The sequence below is a fragment of the Colletes latitarsis genome, chromosome 11 (assembly GCF_051014445.1).
Source record: "Colletes latitarsis isolate SP2378_abdomen chromosome 11, iyColLati1, whole genome shotgun sequence".
Classification (NCBI taxonomy): Eukaryota; Metazoa; Arthropoda; class Insecta; order Hymenoptera; family Colletidae; genus Colletes; species Colletes latitarsis.
The window spans coordinates 29,755,364-29,771,384 of record NC_135144.1 but is presented as its reverse complement, the minus strand read 5'-3'; the positions used below and the strand labels follow the sequence as shown (position 1 = coordinate 29,771,384).

Here is a 16,021-nt window from a genome sequence, read left to right as displayed (position 1 = left end):
TTTAACGAAGCCTCCATCAAGAAATTGATATTCTTGATTTTCGTCTTATTTTGGCCTCTAGAATCCCTCGTTAAAATTTTTCCCATGGTTGGCTGAACACTCTGTATAGTTCGTGATTACCGATTGGTCTCGATGATGGTGATGATTAATTGTTTAATAACTACTATAACTATTTCATTAATCTAACACAAAAGTGGGTAATTAATTAACTCTGCTCTGTCTAGCATAATCTATCTCAGACGCCAGGATCGGTGGTTGGTCGAGGAATGTACATATTATATACAGTGTGTCCCATTTGAATCGAATCACAACGTCAATGCAACGGAAGGTTGGCGACATTTGTAAAATGTGCATAAATTTTAGTCGCAGTTAACTTTAATTGCCATTGAAAATATTTAATTTGCAGTTAGAAAATTAATTGTTAGTTTACTGTTGCGCGAGACAATTAACTCTTTCTTAGCGATGGACGAACAAGGTGGAAACGGGCACGGATTACTCGTCCAAATCGGATTACGAGGAACACAAACACACAGACGCACATTCGACAAACGACATTCTATTTAGAAAGCAACGAAGGCAAATTAATCCTTTCGACATGCGAAATAAGCGGTTTAAGGAAAGCTCGAGTAACGTTTTATTATTTATTTTTACTTTATTTTAACCTTATCCGTTACATCAAAATAGGAAATCGAAATGTAAAGAGGAGCCCCAAATGTTTCAATAAAAAATGAGAAAATCATTTTCTCGAGCGAAATCTTTCTATTTCTAAGTAACAATTAGAAATTCCAAAGTGTTTTTAAATGTTCTAAATTGTGCCTTTGGAATGTCCATTAACTCCTTCAGAAATACACTCTCTCGAACGTGTGTTAACGTTAGCGGAGAAATCGATGCACGAGGAAGTCTAGCAAATACTGAAACTGTCTGTTGATTTCTCCGGAGAGCGCAAACAGGGTAACTTTATAGACAAAATACACCAAGAAAATCATCACCGCGCTTAGAAGCTCGTATTTAGAAAGAAGATCGAAGCACTGTAAAACACATGTCCCCAAACATATTTGTAAACTCCATTTTAATTCCCGGCCATGTTTAACTACCACATGCATGATGAAACAAAGATTCAAGTGAACATTAGCTTGAGAACTGCTATGCAAACGACGTATACAACAGTTCTTTTATTAGTGAATCAGTTCGTTTAAAGGAAATTCTGACAGGAATTGTGATTTGTATCAGGTCAAAAGGTTTCTTACGAGGTCGACCGAGCAAAAATGTGGTTCACATTCTCCTCACTTATGGTACCGCATTCCCCTTAATCCGGGACTGATCTTTCCAGCTTCCTACCTCGCGAACGCACGAGTGGACGAAGCAGAGAGACACTCGTGTCCCGAGTATGTTACGTCTTTTGTGTCGCCGACAGAGTCGTCTTGAGAGAGCCAGGAGTCGCCTCTTACGGACGATTCGCTTTTGTTTCGACAACTTTAATGACAAGAGGTAGAAACTATGGAAGGTTAGTGGATCACGGGCCGGAGAATTAACCGATGCAGCGCTAGCGCAGATAAAATACACTTTATTGCAAGTTAATGCGTACAACAAATAGAAAGTATAACCACGTGCTACTGGAGGAACGATCTAAGCAAGACTGCCGGTCGGCTTGCGAGAAACATCACGTGACCGACTAGTTTCTTAAGTAGCGTACAGAGGTCTCCACTGGAGGATTCATATCGATGATCTCACAGAGACGTAATCGAGAAACGTTTGTACCGTTTCTTTTCATACTTGGAGGAATGTTTCCCCGTAAAGAAGCGTTTCGAAAGCACTACTTTCGAAATGTACATTTAATACGAACCGACAATGTCAACCATTATTAGATGCCAGTCGTTTCGTCGTACAGAATTATTTTACCCCCGGCGTTGTTCGTATTATTTAAATAATTTTTCAGCGCACCGTTATCTCTACTGGCACGGACAGGATGGAAAGGTTAGAGTTTAACCCAGCACGACGTAAATGACACCTGTCTCCTCTGCAAGCGCAAACATTGATCGGGTTGCCTGATATCTCCTGCGTTCTGATTTCGCGTAGATACGGGACCCTCCGACAAAGTCGAATTTCAAAATCGATCAGTTACTCTCGCGAAAATAAACGGGGGTCATCCTGACTTTGTTGTAGAGTGTTACGTTTAAACAAAAATCTCAAAAAAGATGAGGAACTGAAAAAATTCGAGGCACTTAAGCATCTAAAAATTTATTGGAAACGGTTACAAATTTTTCGTTTAAATATTTATCTGTTTCAGTTTGCCTATTCCCCCCTTCCGCCCCCAGATAAATTTCACTTTTCCGATAACGTTTGTCTCTATATACTCCGATAACATGGCAGATCCTCCCTCTGCGTTTTATCGTCGAGCAGATATTACCTTTCTGGTTTCCAATATTTATCTGTTTCCGTACCATTTGATTTCCCATCGTCGCGACGGAATAAATTAATTTCTAGGACGACGATGACGGGAATTTTTAGTTAAGTATGATCGATACGTTGAGAATATTTCAAATTTTTTATCAGCGTGAACAAAATAATAAAATTAACGAATTTATTTGGGGTTAGAAAAATCGATAATGGAGAGAGCTACCTAAGCGTGGCGTCGCCTCCAATGCTCGCCACCAGAGGGATCGTGCTCTCACAAGCACTCGACCGATCCCTTGGTTGCTATACAGGGTGTTTGGCCACTCGTGGGAAAAATTTTAATGGGAGATTCTAGAGGCCACAATAAGACGAAAATCAAGAATACCAAAAATTTCAAATCGTTCTGGAAAAATTATTTTCGGCTGCGAGGCTGAATTACAATCATTTTTGGTCGATAGACATAACCCTGAAATCCTACCCACTTTCGAGAAAAAAATTCGAATAGGTACTGAAATTTTTCGACGAAATTAAAAAATTTCAAATCATACTAAAAAAATTATATTTAGTTACAGTGGGCAATTACAATCATTTTTGATCATTATACATACCCCTGAAATCCTACCCACTTTCGAGAAAAAAATTCGAGTAGGTACTGAAATTTTTAGACGAAATTAAAAAATTTCAAATCATACTAAAAAAATTATATTTAGTTACAGTGGGCAATTACAATCATTTTTGGTCATTATACATACCCCCGAAATCCTACGCATTTTCGAGAAAAAAATTCCTAACCGAAAATCTAATTTGATGCCTAAATTTTTCGACAAAATTAAAAAATTTTAAATCGTTCTGAAAAAATTATTTTCGGTTACGGGGGTCAATTACAATCATTTTTGGTCATTATACATACCCCCGAAATCCTACTCAGTTTCGAGAAAAAAATTCCTTACCGAACATCTATTTTCTGGCCAGAAATGTCTGCCCGAATTTTCATACGAATCTTTAAAACGTCATAACTTCTGAACGGATTGGGCAATTTTAATGTTTAAAAAAGCAAACTACGCGTATTTTGATGGAGAATATGTAGAAAGTCTAAAAATATTCGAAAAGTTGATCCTTGACCCCGCAAAATGAGAAAAACCCCATAAAAATTGTCCAATTTTCAAACAGCCATAACTCCTACAATAGTAAATATATTTCAATGAAACTTTTTTCTGAAGTAGAGCTCATGGGTACCTATAAAAAAGTATTAGACAACTTTTCTGTAGGGCGTCAAATAAAATTATAAAAATGAAAAACTAATTTTTAAGAAAAATCGACAGATTTCCTTCATCGAGCAATAAATATTTTGATACCGATCCAACGCGATACGAATGCTAGTCATGTTTCTTTCTAAGCCTTAAATTGCAATAAATCCTCGATCCTAACGGCCTTCTCTCGCTCACGATGCAATCCTCTTTCAGATCTATGGTCCAATTTTTCCTTGTCTCGTTAATACCACTTTCTCGCGTACAAATTGATAATAAGTCAACAGCAGTATCGAGGGGAAAGGAACTCTCGTAGAATCAGCCACCTCTAAGTGGTTTCACGAAGGTCAGAATTTTCCCTCGCCGTTGAGCCAGACGCGCATCGCGAAATGGGGTGCTTCTACAGGGTGGTTCGGTTTATTTGATCGAAAGAAAATCCGTGTGCTTCAGGCTGAAAGGAAAAGTGTGCCGAGCGATATCGTTTCCCCTCGTTTTCTTCGCGAGCGTGTATTTATGGCAAGGATATTTTTTATCTTGCTCCCATATGACCCCCAACAATGTACCATTCAATTTTCTACTTTCTACGCGTAACACTGCGTATGCTGTATGTTTTAATTTTCGAAAGAGTATTTGTTCACTCACGAACACGTTTACGATCGTGTCTGAATTTTAAGAAACGAAAAAAGGTGCGAGCACAGTAGTCCCCGGTTGTATGGAACGATTCGTCCCCGCCTAGATGAAGTAGAATCGTTGCAAAGTTGTAATTTTAGGTTAGCTTTACATCTATTTTCGAAGGCAATAATTTGAGATAAAGGTAAACGTGTTAAATACGATATACTTCGTTCTTTTAAATATTTAGAGGTTCTTTATGAAAATGGTGTCACTTACAGAAGGGCTGATGAGCTCGTTTTGCACCAGGAATCCCAGAAGTCCCCAGGAGTACCCGAGAGTCCCACTGCTTGTCGAACGCTTCCTCCGCCATGACACTTCGCTAGTGAGGACCCAACTGTGACAGACGCACAGAGTGGAGAGACCTCGTGCGCATGAGCAGAACAGGAAAATGGGGAAACAGCTACCACTGGCTCACGCGCTGTCAGCCTATCATCGCCAACCTACAAAACGATTCATACTGTCATTCACAAAAGTCAATTTGGCATTACATTGCACATTAACAATCGAACTTAGATACACGTTGTTTAGTAAAATACCACAGGAGTATGTAAATAATATTAGACACCAACAATGAGATACGAATTGAATTTCGATGACCACAAATTTTCAACTGCACTCGCCCTGAAGTATTTAAAGTAGCTATTTTATGCCGATTGCTTCTAGATTGTACTTAAAAACCATAATTGATATGTACTGTTAACAGGATTAAATCAAACTTGGAAAATGTCGATAATTAGTTTGCGGCTCCGGAGCCACGTTCCAGAGAGTTAAACAAACTTTGTTTACAAAGTGTTTACGTTTCGCGATCAAATATAGAGTAAATAGTTATTAATGGAGCTGGAGGAAATAATATTACGTCCAATTACGTAAACACTGAAAGTCCTGTCGATCTTACACTTCCGTTAGACTTAGTTGCGTACCACTATTCAATATCCAAAATGAACAGAATTTCGATAAAAAGATATAACTTAAAATTAGTTTATGTTACGACTTTTATAATAGCAATTCGAGAATAAGTCGTTGATTGAAATCAAGATTCTAAAAATGAAGCAACAAACATCAGCAAATGGACAATAATTTCTTCGTTATTTGCAAAAATTTACTTCGGTATTTAGCTTTAAATTCACACTGTACTTTTAATTCTATCGAACTCCAACGTATTGACATATGTTTCAATATTGGTTGGAAAATTATTTTCAAGCATACCTAACCTCTTATAAATAAACGTAATACAGGGTATTCGGCCACACCTGGGGAAAAATTATAATGGGACATTCCAGAGGCCAAAATAAGACGAAAATCAAAAATACTAATTTGTTGATGGAGGCTTCGTTGAAAAGTTATTAATGTTTAAAGTTCCGCCCATACTGAATTTTTTTCTCGAAAATGCGCAGGAATTCGTGGATATGTCTAATGACCAAAAATGATTGTAATTGACCCCTGTAACTAAATATAATTTTTTTAGAACGATTTGAAATCTTTGAATTTTATCGAAAAATTTCACACCTTCTCGAATTTTTTTCTCGAAAGTGGGTACGATTTCGAGGGTATGTCGTTTCACCAAAAATGCTTGGTATTTACCCCTGTAACTAAATATAATTTTTCCAGAACGATTTGAAATTTTTGAATTTTGTCGAAAAATTTCACACCTTCTCGAATTTTTTTCTCGAAAGTGGGTAGGATTTCGAGAGTATGTCTTTTCACAAAAAATGCTTGTAATTGACCCCTCTAGCTAAAAATAATTTTTCCAGAACGATTTGAAATCTTTGAATTTCGTCGAAAAATTTCACACCTTCTCGAATTTTTTTCTCGAAAGTGGGTAGGATTTCGAGGGTATGTCGTTTCACCAAAAATGCTTGGTATTGACCCCTGTAACTAAATATAATTTTTTTAGAATGATTTGAAATTTTTTAATTTCGTCTAAAAATTTCAGTACCTACTTGAATTTTTTTCTCGAAAGTGGGTAGGATTTCGAGAGTATGTCTTTTCACAAAAAATGCTTGTAATTGACCCCTCTAGCTAAAAATAATTTTTCCAGAACGATTTGAAATCTTTGAATTTCGTCGAAAAATTTCACACATTCTCGAATTTTTTTCTCGAAAGTGGGAACGATTTCGAGAGTATGTCTTTTCACAAAAAATGCTTGTAATTGACCCTTCTAGCTAAAAATAATTTTTCCAGAACGATTTGAAATCTTTGAATTTTGTCGAAAAATTTCACACCTTCTCGAATTTTTTTCTCGAAAGTGGGTACGATTTCAAGGGTATGTCATTTCACCAAAAATGCTTGGTATTGACCCCTGTAACTAAATATAATTTTTTTAGAATGATTTGAAATCTTTGAATTTTGTCGAAAAATTTCACACCTTCTCGAATTTTTTTCTCGAAAGTGGGTACGATTTCGTGGGTATGTCGTTTCACCAAAAATGCTTGGTATTGACCCCTGTAACTAAATATAATTTTTTTAGAATGATTTGAAATCTTTGAATTTTGTCGAAAAATTTCACACCTTCTCGAATTTTTTTCTCGAAAGTGGGTACGATTTCGAGGGTATGTCGTTTCACCAAAAATGCTTGGTATTGACCCCTGTAACTAAATATAATTTTTTTTTGAATGATTTGAAATTTTTTAATTTCGTCTAAAAGTTTCAATAACTACTCGAATTTTTTTCTCGAAAATGCGTAGGATTTCGAGGGTACATGTAATGACCAAAAATAATTGTAATTGACCCCCGCAACAGAAAATAATTTTTCCAGAACGATTTGAAATTTTTTAATTTCGTCTAAAAATTTTAGTAACTACTTGAATTTTTTTCTCGAAAGTGAGTAGGATTTCGAGGGTACATGTAATGACCAAAAATGATTGTAATTGACCCCCGCAACAGAAAATAATTTTTCCAGAACGATTTGAAATTTTTTAATTTCGTCTAAAAGTTTCAATAACTACTCGATTTTTTTCTCGAAAGTGGGTAGGATTTCGTGGGTATGTCGTTTCACCAAAAATGCTTGGTATTGACCCCTGTAACTAAAAGTAATTTTTCCAAAACGATTTGAAATTTGTTAATTTAATTTTTTAAAACTTTTTAACGAAACCTCAGTCCAAGAAATTGATATTCTTGATTTTCGTCTTATCTTGGTCTCTAGAATTTCCCATTAAAATTTTTCCCAGGAGTGGCGAAACACCCTATATAGGTTAAGAACCACTGTGGCGTAGACTTTTGCGATCGACACGGAATTACGTACAACGAATAATATATAATACCAGTCGTTCTCGAGTAAATACTTTGCACGAATGCCTCAGAGTTTCTACAGAAATAAATACGAACAGGCGTGTTTACGGTCGTCGCGAAGGACTCGGGTTCTTCCCAGAAGCCAAGCGCATCCCCACCAAACGCGAGACTCTGCGTTAATTCGACTGGAAGCCGAGGTTTCGTTGCTCGAGTCTGTTTTCCCAATTGGCGATAGCCCTTCACGCGACGCGATCTCTGATCCCTTCCAGTAAATTAATTCTCGCGAATTCGTCGTCGCAAGTGTCGATACAATAGTGTAAAATAACGATATAACAATTCAAATCGGCGATAAAATAAAAGTTAAACCAGTGATAACGGCGACGTGTGTGCAATATAAATTCGTGAAACAACGGGACGAAATATTGAAATGTTAAACGGTGCAAGCTGCGTGCCAGAAGCGAACGGCGGCCATCTTTCCGGCCAGGTAAACATCAACAATAGCGTTCGAAGCAAGCTTCTACTTCTCTCCGTGAAAATTCTACTTCTTATTTGTCTCAAGATCTACAGAGCAGTCTGGAGGATGTAACAGACAATAACTTAAGCCCTGTAATCAGGTAAGTGGTTTTTTGTTCAACTGTTTTCGCTTACTGATCAACGTGTCTAACGCTTATAAGTTTCTCCTGCGTTGTTTCGCATTTGAAATTTTTCTCAAGTGTAGTTTTCTATTTCCTATGTATCAAGACTGTATTTTGATTTTCTTTTCCGATGTGTAGCTTTGAAAAATTTCAAGAGAATGTTTACATTCTTTTTCACAAACGCAGTGGTAGTTTAGAATTGTAGAAAAGCGATTTTATTGATGTGTAATTCTTGTTCGATTTCTGGAATTGTTTACATCCCTTTGAGTTCTGGGTTTTCTTTGCTGATCGTGTAGATCTATGGTGATCTATATTATCCATTATCAGAAACATTAACAATTAACATACACGTAGCGAAATGTATGCACGGATACGGGAATGTCAATCAGTAGCCTAATTGTGAATTTACTGGCAAATGTATCGTATAACTCAATATGGGTTGCTGGAATAATAGTTATGCCAATATAATCTCATCTGGCAAACCTAGGCGCGCCGCAATTACTATTCAATCTAGACATTTCGAACATGAAACCAATCTAACTATTATAGGTCAACTAAATTGAGCATGCATTTCAATATCCAATATGGCGTCATTAAGATAATAGTTGCTGAAATTTCTTTCACTTTCGCTCGATGTTTATTACTTATTCTTATTCCTACGAAAAATATAATCGTCCAAATAAATTAATTCAGCCATTTTCTACGCGCAATGGGCCCAGAATAATTTTCTAATTAAATAAAACTTTAAAAATTTAATATTTAGACACATCGATATCTACGCGTTTAAGTAATTTTAAATACAGAAAAATAATTGTTTTATTACTTTTTGGGTTGTCGCAGAATTATTTAAATTACACTATAACGTTGGAAAAGTTTTCCTAAATTATTACATTGCATTTAAAATAAAAACTAAAATTTCTTTAATGGATTTTAATGTTGAATTCTTACTTCTTTATTATTTTCTAGCTTTCGTTCGATTGTATAACTACTCGACTCTTTTATTACGAAGCGTAACGTTCTCATAAAAATTTCGCTGCACTTGTTGCCGACACGGGAGATGCTATTTTCAGAATAGAGAAATCCAGATAATCCGCATCACGGATAATCCAGCTTCTGATCGGAGAACGTAAATATATATACATTTTCTATCGTAAACATCCATCGAAAAGAAAATATTATTTATAGTTTACTATTTCATTTTATTTCTCTGGACCAGTTTCCCGAAAAATGTCCACAGTTTTGGTATAATTTAAACTTCGAAGATCCCAAATCCACCATTCGTAAAATGGAAATAAAAAATAAAATAAATATCCCATCGAAAAGAAAATAATTGCAGTTTACTATTTTATTTTATTTCTCTGGACCAGTTTTTCGAAAAATGTCCACAGTTTTGGTATAATTTAAACTTCGAAGATCCCAAATCCACCATTCGTAAAATGGAAATAAAAAATAAAATAAATATCCCATTGAAAAGAAAATAATTGCAGTTTACTATTTCATTTTATTTTTCTGGACCAGTTTTGCGAAAAATGTCCACAGTTTTGGTATAATTTAAACTTCGAAGATCCCAAATCCACCATTCGTAAAATGGAAATAAAAAATAAAATAAATATTCCATTGAAAAGAAAATAATTGCAGTTTACTATTTTATTTTATTTCTCTGGACCAGTTTTTCGAGAAATGTCCACAGTTTTGGTATAATTTAAACTTCGAAGATCCCAAATCGTAAAATGGAAATAAAGAATAAAATAAATATCCCATTGAAAAGAAAATAATTGCAGTTTACTATTTTATTTTATTTCTCTGGACCAGTTTCCCGAAAAATGTCCACAGTTTTGGTATAATTTAACCTTCGAAGATCCCAAATCCACCATTCGTAAAATGGAAATAAAAAATAAAATAAATATCCCATTGAAAAGAAAATAATTGCAGTTTACTATTTTATTTTATTTCTCTGGACCAGTTTTGCGAAAAATGTCCACAGTTTTGGTATAATTTAACCCTCGAAGATCCCAAATCCACCATTCGTAAAATGGAAATAAAAAATAAAATAAATATCCCATTGAAAAGAAAATATTTGCAGTTTACTATTTTTCGTCGTTAATAAATCAATATTAAAAATAAAAATATCCAAGGTTTCTAAATAATTTAGACTTTGAAGATCTAAAATCCACCATTTTAAATTATTCTTCTTTTCCACACTGTTCGATCGTATTATTTTATTTAATTCTATTTACGTTTTTCCATTGTCTTTTTTTTCGATTGTAATTACCCTCATCGCGCGAAAACACTTTGTATCTCGTTTTTTGCCACCGTTAAGGATCCCTCCCTTTCTTCGTTTCTCGTTTTTACTTCTCAATATAAGATGGTTTTCGGTTGCTGCACGATCCCTTTGAATTTGCCGTGTACATAATTTGACGGCGCAGTGCACGACTCCTCCTTCTTCCTGTCTTCGGCCCAATTTCGTCCTCGGAACCCCGTTTGCGTTTCTGTACCATCTCCCGGTATTCTCTCTTGAATATATTAACGTAATCTCGAAGTCAGCCTTTCGCCAATAGACCGTAATAAATTCCGTTTCTTAGCTTTTGTTCAATTTCACGGAATCGAACCGGGACTGTTCCTCAACTTGTTCTCAAAATGGCGCTCGAAACAACACTCGAATACTCTTACCTATTTACCCTACAGTTAAAAATCACTTCTAAAAATTTTAAAACTTCTCGAAGAATTAAGTCATCCACAATATACAGGGTGTACGGGAAAAAATTTTAATGGGGGATTCTAGAGACCAAAATCAAGAATACCAATTTGTTGATGGAGGCTTCGTTAAAAAGTTATTAACAATTAAATTCAAGAATTTCAAATCGTTCTGGAAAAATTATTTTTAGCTAGAGGGGTCAATTACAACCATTTTTGGTGAATAGACATACCCCCAAAATCCTACCCACTTTCTAGAAAAAAATTCGAGTAGGTGGACAAATTTTTCGACAAAATTAAAAAATTTCAAATCGTTCAAAAAAAATTATTTTCATTCACGGGGGTCAATTACAATCATTTTTGCTCATTACACATACCCCCGAAATCCTGCGCATTTTTGAGAAAAAAATTCAAAACGGGTTGAACTTTAAACGTTAATAACTTTTTAACGAAGCCTCCATCAACAAATTGGTATTCTTGATCTTCGTCTTATTTTAGTCTATATATACATAGTACATATACATATACATATACATATACATAATACAATCTCCCATTAAAATTTTTCCGAGGGATGTAACTTTTTCTAGTAACAATTTATTTTTAATATTTTATATTTTGAAGTTTGAAACATTCAAAGTAAACCACGTTCAACTTTTTCAACACCATGTTTGCTATAAATTTCAATAATGATAGATTCGTACATTTTGAATCTAAAAAATCGAGTTGCAAGAAGTATGAATTGACGCAATTCGAGTCCTCGAACGCGAATGGCCGACAATATTAACCGATACAATATAAACGAGTTTGGCCAACGTTACGTACCATCGGTATAGTGTGATATTTTTCTATAGTTCGAGTTGGAACGCGATGAAATCGAACACAATGAAATTGAATTAAAGGCAACAAGGTGCAACGTGATGTAATGGCGGATCTATAGAAACCGTTCAGAGAGCATCGAAGCGAGCATTCTAACTTCCATCCTTCCTATAGTAGAGTTCGAGCGGTGGAAATTCGCCTGGGGGGCCATTTAGAATATTAAAATTACATATTCGATCGTTTCATGTATAATCAACGAGACTTTTCACTTTGAAACCAAAAGGAATTGATACCCAAGTTGAAAATATTAAAAAATAAATAAATTCGAAGTCGAATTCATAAATTTTAACCGCCAAAATGAGTACTGAAATAAATTTTTAATTCTCTACGATTGTCTGGAATCGTAGAGTGTGGTTTAAAAAATTTACCAGTTTCAGTCGACTTTGTTCATTCCTAAAATTAATAAAACGCCCGAGTAATGGCTGAATGGCCGTCTACGCGCGAGGATTCTCTAAAAACACGACAGGAAATGGCAGTCGAAAGACCTAATTATCGGTCGAGACGTAAAGATAGACTCTTTTCCTGGACCTCATCGAAGCGGTTGTATTTAGCAATGAAACTGTAGGCTACAGGAGCAACCTAGACATATAATTAGAGCGGAGTATTTCGTGAGAAAATGCCCGACCGCATAATGGCTCCGGGCCACGGAACCTGAAGGCATATCTGCCCGATTTCGGATCCGGTAGTCTTGTTTACTCGCGAGACGATTCAGAAATCCCCGAAACGTGAAAAATATCGAATCGTGCAAAAGAATGCTTAAATAAGCAGTAAATCTGTCGATATTTACATTAAAATGCTGATTTCTTTCAATTATGATACATATATATTAGCATTATTGCGTAAATGAAACATAAATGGCTAACAAATAATATTCGCGAGCTCTGAACTATCAAATATGGAACCTAAATCCCGCCAAATTGACGCAATTAGCAGTGCTGATCAAGATGGCCGTCCCAAGTTCTAACTTTCGAATTCCCCACTTGCCGAGTTTAATAATCGATAGAAACAACTCCAAATAAATATCTAAATAATCAGAAACTGCATAATATAGACAAAATTTGAGGATTCCAGAAGAAATACGAAAGTGTCTAAAAAAAATATTCGATTATAAAAGAACTTTTAGGATCTGTCTCCGTTCTTTTTCCATGGAACTGCATTTGTAAAGGACTCGAAAAGGAATACAACACTGTTGGATTCTATCTATAGATGCGGTACCCTTTGTCTAGAACACTTCGACCGTCCTCGTAGCCCTGGAGCAAGGCTGTTAGAACGTAGTCGTCGAGAGGAACCCCTGTATCGTTCGATTGCCTCGCCATAAGCACCGTTGCGTCATCCAATAGCCAGCACGATTACAATTGCTCCATATAACGCCTTTATGCTCGTCGTGGCCAATCATTGTTAGTTGCTTCAGCGAAATAGCGTCGTCTATTTCATAACACATGTAGGACAACGTCAAAACTGGACAAAACCACAATCCAACCGTGATCGACGAATAACAAATAATCATGGCGATTATAATTACTTTAATTCCCCGTTTAATTTACACTCCGTTCTCAGAGGAGTTGTGGCACTTGGAATTGAACAGAAAAATTTCACGAATATAAAAATATACGAAGAGAATATTATTTAGTAAACATATTTGTGGCGTGTAACGTAGTAGGGCGCCACCTGCACGCTACAGAAACGCCAGGCTTGGCTGCTCGACCGGAAGTAAGCATGCTTTTGCCTTTGCATCTTCCCCTCGAACGGAGACGAAAAGAAAATTTCGCTGAAGGCACCCCCTTTGAGATTTTCGGGAGAAAATAGTGAGTCCTCTCACGGATTTCGAAAGAAGGTTTCAAGTGTGTTTTTATTGGGTCGCTTGAACGTGACGATTCGAGCAAGGAATAAAATAAATGACAGCCACGGGTTAACGATAATAAATGTATTTTTAGATCTTACGGTTCGGTGTCCCTTATCTCGTGTCCTCTAAAAGAAAATTCGAGACCGTTACAGAACGCAGCTCTGGGTTAGGTTAGGGTTTCGGTTGTCTCCGCTGAAATCTGAGATTTGCTTGCAACAACACGCTGACTCACAATACGCGACGACAAACACAACGGCACGGTGACGTTAAAAGTATTCACAGAATCCTACAAACGGAATACCGTTTAGTTTTTTAAATTCCACGCGAAGAATTAGTTTGGTCTGTTCATTCGATACTGTTAATATGAAGCGTATTATGATTGAGTCGAATAACGTAAAATGGTGGTGCAAAAAGATTGGTTCCCCTGGATATATGAATTTTCGGGAATGCAGGAGGGATTTTTCGAGATATTTTAATACTCGATACTCGGTTCCGCGGTTACGGTACTATTTCTCAGCGGAAGAGGGTCGTTTGATCGGACAGGGCGCAGGAAATTGTTGGAATAATCGTATCGAGGGTGGGAATTGTGGCGGCCATTACGGTGGGATTTGGATCGGTTTTGGTAAAAGAAATTACTATAAAATTAACATCGATACGAGAATTGTGTTAATGTAGGATGCAATTTTGCAATAAATAAAGTAACGAAGCTTATAATATTATACGAAACACTAATTTCTGTGGTTTATAAAGCAAACGAGTAATCGCAATTTGACAAAATAATTTCCATTATAAGGAAGAGATTATGAGGAGATGAAAGAATTCTCAAGATCAGATGTTAGAGAAAATTGGACTCTTGAATTCTAGCTAGGCTGTAAAAATGAGCTCTGCGACAAATTGTAGATACGTTTCCATGATATCCAATTGCTTAAAAACAAGGTTATGTTTCGTGGACAATTCGAGGGGTTTGGGTCCGGCAATGTTTGGAGCACGATCGATAAAGAAGAAACCCTCAGAGAGGGAGCCCTTGGCGCGTAATAAATCATCTGAAATAAGTCGAAATTCGTTTAAAAATTCTAGTTTGAATACTGTTAAACGCATTTACAAATGGCGACTGGGATAACTTCTGTCCTTAGATTATTTTTTGCCCTTAAAATTTCCTTTATAAGATATTTTAATTCTCTAAACACTGCAGAACGCACTTAATATGCAAAAATATAGGAAATACTTGAAGTAAGATACGAATTATTATATTTAGAGGTTGAGACGATCCTCTACGAAACTCCCATTTCATTCTGTTAATAAAAATATTAATTTACATTAAGATCCAGTCTATTGATCAGGTTTACAATTGAATTACAAGTCTTCAATATCCAGATATCGTTGCATATTTCTATATTATATATATTTACTTATTAGCATTGTCCGCTATCTCAAAAATATATTTTCTCTCGTACAGGGGTTTTTAGCAGTTCAATAAATAAATAAATATTTTCCAGTCTATTAATCAGGTTTACAATTGAATTACAAGTCTTCAATATCCAGATATCGTTGCATATTTCTATATTATATATATTTACTTATTAGCATTGTCTGCTATCTCAAAACCATATTTTCTCTCGTATAGGGGTTTTTAGCAGTTCAATAAATAAATAAATATTTTCCAGTCTATTAATCAGGTTTACAATTAAATTACAAGTCTCCAATATCCAGATATCGTTGCATACTTCTATATTATATATATTTATTTATTAGCACTGTCTTCTATCTCAAAAATATATTTTCTCTCGTACAGGGGTTTTTAGCAGTTCAATAAATGAATAAATATTTTCGACTTTGTCTCTTGGTTTGCTAACGTTTGATGCCTCGAATTTCATCCAATACATATTTATCTGTAAGCACTGTCCTCTACCTCAACTGTACAAATATCATATTTTCTCACGTACAATAAATAAATAAATATTTTGGACCCCCTGTCCCCAGTTTTCTATCGTTTACAGGCCCCCCCAAAAAAAGTACCAGATTGTTTATTTAACGGCGAAAAGATCTGGAGAATCGCGATCGATAAGGCAGGTGCCTGCAGAGAGCGAAGATCGTCGAACCCTGCAGAGGCGCCTCGACCTTCGCAGCCGTCAGGAGAGGATCAGGAATCCTCTTGTTCTCCGTAAACCTTGCCCGTAGCTCTCAGGTGGGGCGAGCCAGGCAAGGAGAAAGAGAGAGGTTCTGGTTATTCCAGGTACCCACCTGGCGTCTCACCTGAGGCACCACGCCAAGTGCTACGTCGCTGTTCGAACGGGCTCCTACGGTGACCGCACGCGTCGGAGAAAGCCGTGAATAGCTGGATCCCGGGCCACGAGGTACCATTCCATCGAAACGAAACGACGCGAAACATGACCGAAATCCCGCGAAAGTAGAGTCTCGCGGGGGGACGC

The 16,021-nt window shown here is 36.2% G+C and overlaps 1 protein-coding gene across 1 annotated transcript in view; it reads right to left on the bottom strand.

Annotated features, from left to right (window-relative positions):
• Window positions 1-16,021, bottom strand: part of LOC143347707 (globin-1) — a 56,129-nt gene that overhangs the window by 33,450 nt on the left and 6,658 nt on the right. Inside the window, exon 2 of the mRNA XM_076777142.1 lies at window positions 4,530-4,753. The gene's annotated coding sequence lies outside the window, so the exon portion shown is untranslated. The remainder of the gene's footprint in view (window positions 1-4,529; window positions 4,754-16,021) is intronic.